The sequence below is a fragment of the Leptodactylus fuscus genome, chromosome 10 (genome assembly GCF_031893055.1).
Source record: "Leptodactylus fuscus isolate aLepFus1 chromosome 10, aLepFus1.hap2, whole genome shotgun sequence".
Taxonomy (NCBI): domain Eukaryota; kingdom Metazoa; phylum Chordata; class Amphibia; order Anura; family Leptodactylidae; genus Leptodactylus; species Leptodactylus fuscus.
The window spans coordinates 25,578,213-25,586,260 of NC_134274.1; positions in this window are offsets into that span (position 1 = coordinate 25,578,213).

Sequence of the window (8,048 nt, forward strand, 5' to 3'; positions counted from 1 at the left end):
TGGGTCAGAAAACCCCTTTAACATATACTATACATGGTTCATATTCCTTAGGCCCAGTTTAAATCTGCATTTGGGCCATTTTTCATGGTTCCCCAAACGGAAACCCATGAACAGATGTGAACCAGGCCTTCGTGTGATATACAGCATAGTATATACCTTCAGCCAAGTGTTCCTTTAAGTGATTCATTCTTCTTTTCCTGGTACCATACTTTTTAAGTCTTTATAGTACTAGTAAATATATAAACAACTTTGAGACCCTTCATACCTTACATATTCTTAAATAGGGCCCGTCCCCTCATGTGGCTTGTATTCTTTAGTAAAGGATTACATTCTGCGTAATAAAACAACTCAAGCATTTTTTTTTGTAAGAACTCTGTCTTGTGCCGTTCTTCTGTTAGTCCTGCCATACATTTATGAATAAAGTGACAAATTAGTGCCACCAATTCGGGGGAGTCCCTGCACACTGACACTGTGACCCAGTGATTGCCATCAGCGGTGTTGCAGCACCCCAGAGTGCCTTGCAAGTGTTTCTTAAAGAGCTCTCAGGAGTGGTGAGAGCTCTTGAAGACACACAATTGATTTTGCACTGCTGTAATGAGCAATATGAACCATGAGGGGGCAGAAGAAGCTCATAATATTCCCAAATGAACCAGCATCATGGAGCCCAGTCGGGAATAATCACACATATGATGATGAAAGCAATAAACTCCAAACATGCCGCAAGCACTGAAACTACAAATAATATGTCTTAAAAAACAAAGTACAGTCTATAGCAATAAAACAGAGGACAAGATGACCCCTGAGATGGAACATTCTACAGATCATCAATATTTTGTTAATTCTTTACAAACCGCATAGTTTGCTGGTCTACACTCTGTAATCCGCTCTCTATTTAGTGTTACCCTGATACAAAATAACAAAGTCTTAAAATTCAATACATGTTTAATTCAAGTTTAGAACAGAAATGTTGGAAATGTAACATAATATCAGGAAAATATTATATACATGTTTCTAAAACAAAACTGAACCAGACTTCCTTTTTCCACATCTAACTTCAGTGCTGCCACACAATGTACTATAATGCACTGTAGATTTATTCCAGGAGGGGGCTACCAATGCTTTCAGTTAAAAGGGTTACCCAGCTTCTAATATCACCTATCCTTAGGTGTTGTAACCCTGTATATTTAATATTGAGGACCTATCCTAAAAATAGGCCATCGATATTGTAAACTGGACAACTCCTTTAAGTAAGTGAAAGCATTAGCTGGCTATAGGCTTTCCCTTATTATTTACCGCATACAACCAGTAATGAGGAAAAGTAAAGCAGTTTATTCATCGGGGTTCATTTACTTAAAGGAGCTTTCAGTGGATTATTTTTTGCCCAGATTCTTTATGTGTGACTACTGGGCTTCCTGGTTGGTTCTGACACCAAGTCACATGATTAGAACCAATTCCCTCCTCGCCTGCATTCAATGGTATTATATACATATGAGGGCTAGCTTTGCAATCAAAATGATGGAGTCCGTCAACCCCCATATATTTATTTATTTTGCTTAATTGTATACAGGGGTGAACCATGGCTTTCTGCCGCCTGAAGCGGACGTCAGAAAGCGCCCCCCCCTTCCCGGAGGAGGGGGCGTGTCCGAGTGGAAGGGGGCGGGGCCGAGCGGAGCGATCGTCTTTAGCAGGCAGAGAGCAGGTCCTCTCCCTGCCTGCTCTCTGCCTGCGTGAGGGGCGGCCGCTGGAGCAGCGCTGCTCCAGCGACCTCCCCAATCCACCGCTCAGTGATGGTGACCCTAAGCCAGTCCAGGACAGCTTGTCCTGGATTGGCTTAGGTCAGCAAAAATGCCGCCCTCCCTGTGGCCCTGGCGTAGCACCGCCTGAAGCGGTCGCTTCATAGGAGGTGCGGCACTGTTTGTATAGTGCCATCATATTCCACAGCACTTTACAGATATATAGGCAATACCATTGAACACAGACAGCAGGAAGATGGACGAGGGAAGAAAGTTCCAGGCACTGCTTCTGATCATCTGGTTCAAAAGCCTGACATTCAACATATAAAGAACCTGGGCAGCACGTTAGTAAAGAGTATACTCCATACCCTTTAATTGTAAGTATGGCAAGCAGCATTTTTCTCTCAGCATATTTTGTGCGGACAAGGCGCAGAAAATAGACGGACCCCATTATAGTCTATGGGGTCCATGTGCGGCCCTTACTATGAAGCAGGCCTTTTAAATCATGATTAGGCTTAGGTACGTTCTATGAATTGTCACTAGACCAGCTATCCTTTATGAACTTGGGTTATTTATTATATATATTCAGTTTGGAGCGGATATATTGTTGCTTCTGTTCTGTATTTATAACACTGCTGTAAATCATTAAACGCCGCTGTTACGAGCGCTCCCATTGAAGTGAATGGGAAGTGTTCGGCAGTCTGCCGTAACGCCGGCGTGTACGGCTGTGATACACGCCCGGCGTTACTCCGTGTGAATGCCCCTTACTATGATTTACAGCAGTGTTATAAATACAGAACAGAAGCAACAATATATCCGCTCCAAACTGAATATATATAATAAATAACCCAAGTTCATAAAGGATAGCTGGTCTAGTGACAATTCATAGAACATACCTAAGCTAAGGATGTCTGTTTGTAGGGTACTTTGATTCTATGGAGTATATTTTATTAGTACATTACAGCTTATGTGTCTCTTCATTATTATAGAAATAATAATAATCCAGCCCATGGAGCACTTGTTACTAAGGTGCATTGTTACTAATATTTCAACAAACTTCATAAATCACCAAAATGAGCAAATATTAGAAACTTTGTATTAGATCTCAGAGAAAAATTCTTCTTTCTCCACTTACCAGGCTTTTTTTACTTCTCCAACTCCATCATAAACTGACACTCCCTCAGACATCACCTGCTGGACCGAAGTATCAGATAACATGTGCCATAGAAGTATATGGAGAGGGAAAGGGGGGTTTAAATAAAAGAGAAGCACAGCTAAAATTACATTTTTCATCTCACCCAAAGTGCTTAATTCACATCAGTACTGGTCAGTAGTTATCTATAATGTAACCTATGAGACTTCTGAGGGAGTGAGAGAGTTAGAGAGCAGGATCTCCTGTGTTCTATATATGCTATGGGAAACATCATAACAGTCTCCACCCACTAGATCGGGGACAGCAGAGAAGTAGAAATGGATCATGGAGGGGGAAACTGCTTAAAATTCAGAATATAAGTTATATAATGTCTTAAAATGGTACTGCTCTTCCTGTACTCAGACATGGCAGCTTATTCTGAAAATGTATTGAAAGTTTAGTTATGTTTTCATTGTGCTACTACACAGCCCTAGAACCATGGAGGGCAGAAAGAGAAGGGACATTACTATTTGCTGAACTGTTCCTATAAGCTATGCAGCCATCATTACATTATGCTGATATGACGCAACACATCTATTGGGCCCGATTCACATCTACATTTGGGCCATTCCATTCCCCTCTCTCCATGAAGGAGACCACCATGGACTGGACACTTGCTCCACTGTACATAGTCCCTTGGATTGATGACATTTTTATAAGATGTACAGTATTTTACGAGGATATTTGAACTAAATGTAGTAACAAATCCCAAGCAAGAAAAAAACAAAAGCTTCCCGGAAGGAAACCTTTTTCTTCTTCCCACTCGAATACAAAGTAGAGCAATAGATAGCTAACTTACAATGATCCGAAATAATAGACAAGTATATATAAAGATAAATGTCAACTACTTATACAGATGTTTGAGACAAAGATCCTTGTAGATTTAACACAACAGGGCAAGGGTAGCCTATACCCTTAGTGGGGACTTTGCTGAACATGGTTGACTCAAACATCACTTCTTCCACTGAAAAACGTGCTGCTGTCTCCCGGTTTAGACAATAGATGGTCCCGTCCAACACTGCACATCTAAAGGGAACCTTGCTATTTGGAAAAGTTGTTGTATATTCAGACCAAACCTTAGCAGTGGTGTTATATTTTAAGATATGGACAGTGGAGTCCTTGTGCATGTCAAATCTATAAAGGATATGGCCAACGGCTACCATGTCGCAAGAACGGCCCTTGCTGGCATTGAAAGGACATTCTTCCCATTGATCTTGTCCAGGATTGTATTTTAGAAGCCTGTAAAATAAATGACCCCCTGATATATAAATTTCTCCTCCACAGGCTGCAGCTTCATGGGCCACAGCAAAAGATCCCTTTGGGAGGGAGGCTACAAAGGTCCATTTGTTTGACCTTGGATCATATCTCTCCATTGTATGCAAGCATTCTCCACCAATGGCATAAAGGTAGCCATCGAGAGGGACGAGCTTCAGCTGAGACCTTGCTTGGTTCATTGGTGCCAGTTGTATCCATATGTCCGTTAGAGGGTTATAACAAAAAAGTTTACTGGAGCATAAGCTGTTTTTGCCCTTTTGGATGCCCCCTGCAATGAATAGGTAGTTGTGCATAGAGCAGATACTACAACCTTTAAGACAAGCCTCCTCAGGAATATTAGTGACTTGGCTCCATTGGTTTGACTCCATATCTAGTGAGTAAAGCTGGTTTTTAGATTGATCTGGGCTCGTATCCTCCGAACGGCTGATATTTTTATTTAGGCCAAATATACTTTGCGTTTCAATTATACAAAGAGACAATTTACCTCTCATTCTTAGCTGGAGGATTTTTTCTCTCTCCGAACCTGTTAACTGGCCATAAATAGCCGAGTTCTTCAGGACGTTTAGGTAGTTGTCACTGATCAATGTATAGACGGCCTTCAGGAGTTCGGGCACGCTGTTCTTTCTGGCTATCTTTAACAACTCTAGACAGTTCCCAAGGGTTAGCTGAAACCTCACACCTTCTCCTATATTGTGAAATCCCTTTGGAATACGAATAAAACATCCCCTTGCTACTTCTTCAAGTGGTCCATTCTCCAAGGAATGTAATTTTGTAGTGTAATATTCTGTAAGTAGACATAACATGCTCTGTGCTTTGCTTTTCAATGCTGATCGGTGGCGTGAAGGCCCAGAATATATATTATCACAGCTCTTGGTCATTAGGGGCTTCTTCCTTTCAGAAGTCAACAATGATTGAGTTTCGGCAATAGCAGACATTATCCTTTCCCTGGAAAATGGTTGATCGTCTGATTCTACTGTATCCAGTCTTTCATGATTTTTATCTTCTTCATTATGAGAAGGACTTGATATACACGATGGAACGGAGCCCTGTTCAGAACATGCATCATTGGAACTAGGATCTGTGTTATCAAGATTTTCTGATGAAGACAGCAAGGAATCAGATGTTTGCATCAACTCGCCTACAGTCATGTCTTCTTCGGATAGATAAGGGTCCTTCTTTACTGCTTGCGTGGTATCAAGAATATTTGGTTCACTTATGTCCATTGTAACATATGAAGCACTTTGGTCATCAGTTGAGGAGAACGGGCTCCAACTAGACAGTTCTTCAGTAAACATTACAGTGTTCTCCAGAAGGTTTGAGTAGGGGTTGGCAATGGCAGTCTGTTGATTTTCACCAAGGCATTCTCCTGGCTTATATTGAGATGTGCACGCAAAATTATTAGTGTCTACTTGTTTCTGATACCTACTGAGATATCCATTAGTGATGACTGCACAGAATTCCTTTTTGTCCATGGTAACAAAGTTAGCATCATGCATGTGCCAGTTGTAGAAGACATCATTGTCTTGTTTGTCCCTTGTTGATCTGATACTTTGACTCTCAGTGTTGGTGACCATTGATGTGTTGAGAGTGGTCGTGTCACATAAGAACTCCCTTGTCACCGTGTTTGGTTCATCTTGTGTTATATTGTACGATGTAGAACTTTCTAAAGAACTTTCCACATCAGCATCTGAATTATTACTTTCTCTGTCGGTAGACATAGACACTGATTTCTCGGTTGAAGGCGAATTGGAGCTTTCAACATCACTTTGGCCTTCAACTTTCTCTTTAAGACGAGTAATTGAAGTTTCAGGTCCTTGAACATCCAACGGGTACATCAGATCAATATATTCTGTAGAATTATACACAGTTGTGGTATTCCATTGTAGTACATGGTTAGTATGATGAGAGATTGTGTTTGTAATTTTCCTTTCTTCCATTGTATCAGCCTTGGGTAAGCGCAATTCTACAAGGCTTTGTGAGCCACCAGAAATTTGTAGATCTCTTGAAATTAACTCTTTGTCGTGTTTTCCATTACAATCATTATAAAGGGTGTTGACTGGTGAAAAGAATTTTCCATTTTTCTCATCAACATCCTTACACACTTCAGGAACACTCATGGAAGCTGGTATGGAGCGCACAATGGAAGATTTTAAGTTCTCATTGGCTTCTTCTAGCATATTATCAGAAGTCGCATACGTCTTGTGCTCAATACTGGATTGTCGTGTGTATGTAGTATGGTTATTATATGTAAAATGGAATTTTTCATCTTGGCAGTGACCTTTATAAAAACTATTTGTCAATACAGTGTCATTATTGGATGTGGTTATGGCGATCTGTTTAGCTTCTTGTATTATATCTACAGTCTGAAGAATATCCTGCACGTTGAATGTTGTATAGATTGTCCGCTGTTTAGTATTGTGATGTTTTGTAAGAACTTCATAAGAAAGTGGACTATAAGACTTCATGAAAGTACCGACACTCTCCTGTGGTTCAGGAAGATCTGGGGCACATGCATGCACAGAATCTTCTCTTATACGTTCCTTGGTATTGCCTTCTGTATTCTTGTGACTATTTGAACCAAACAAGTTGTCGTTTGTGTCATTACAGGGTTTAGTATGATTTGCATTGTTTATATCAGACTCACAATTATAATTTCCATTAATTTCACGGGTATTCATATTAAATAAATCATTATCCAGACTCACATTTACGGCCTTGTGCTTCATAGTCCATATTCCAGACGCCATGTTGCCACCACCAATAGTCTGGCTCTTGCACCCTGGGTACTCAACACTCATAACATTGGTACACTCACCATTGCTTGAACTTTCAGTGTTGACCTGCTGTTCCTTTGACCTTTCATAAGATGTCTGGGTAAAGCAGCTAGAAAATACTGGATTCTGTGTATCATATGTGTTATCATTCATAATGGTAGCAGGAAATCCCGAAATACTAACATATGCATCTTCTGGGTCGTGCACAGTACATTGGGCACCATCCACGTTGTTCAGTTTGCTGGATACTAATGCTACGTCATGTACCAGCCTTTTATGATCAGTCAAACATTCCCCATCTCCTTTCATGTAGGCAATTTTTGGGCAGGACGTATCTACAGAACTCTTTAAAAGTCCATGTGAGGAACAGTCAAATTCTAAAACCTTCAGCCCTTGTTCATCACTGACCTGAGGTTCCTTGGTATTATTTTCCAGTATTCCTTTAGGACCATCCTCAACTGGCTCTTGGGTGCACTGAAACTTTGACTCTTTACCCTCTTCCTTCTCCTCCTTGTCACGTGAAAAAAACCATTTGATGGCGACCGCCGTGGCAGCTGCCAAAGCCAATGTCCCCAGGGCACGAAGTACAGCAGGGAAGTCCTGGCTGGATACAGAATCCTTTTGACTCATTGTTATAGATATTATACCAATGGAGAGATGGCTGTTGAAGATGTCCGGCAACAGAAGCCGAAAATCCGTTTCTATCAACTTCTAGACTTCAATGAAGAAGCAAAATTCCCGAGAAAACTGCAAACTGTTGCTTCCCGATGCTGGTGGCACATCTCTGTTAATGTATTGCTCAGTGATCTTCTCTTGTGTTTTTTTTGCTGGCAACACGCCACTGGTAATGTGATCAAGGTAGACGATTGTATTTAAGGTAGATCTCTAAATATGCCCCAGTGGAGCTGATATATAGTATACAGAATGACCGTTCTGAAATATGTTATCCATTGTATACTTCTATTATTAGCTACATATACATGTGCATTGACTTCTATGTATTTTGGCTTTGTTTTCAGCATCCTTGGCTTTTTCTGTTGGCTTTGTTCCACGTGTCCATATATCAGATTTAAA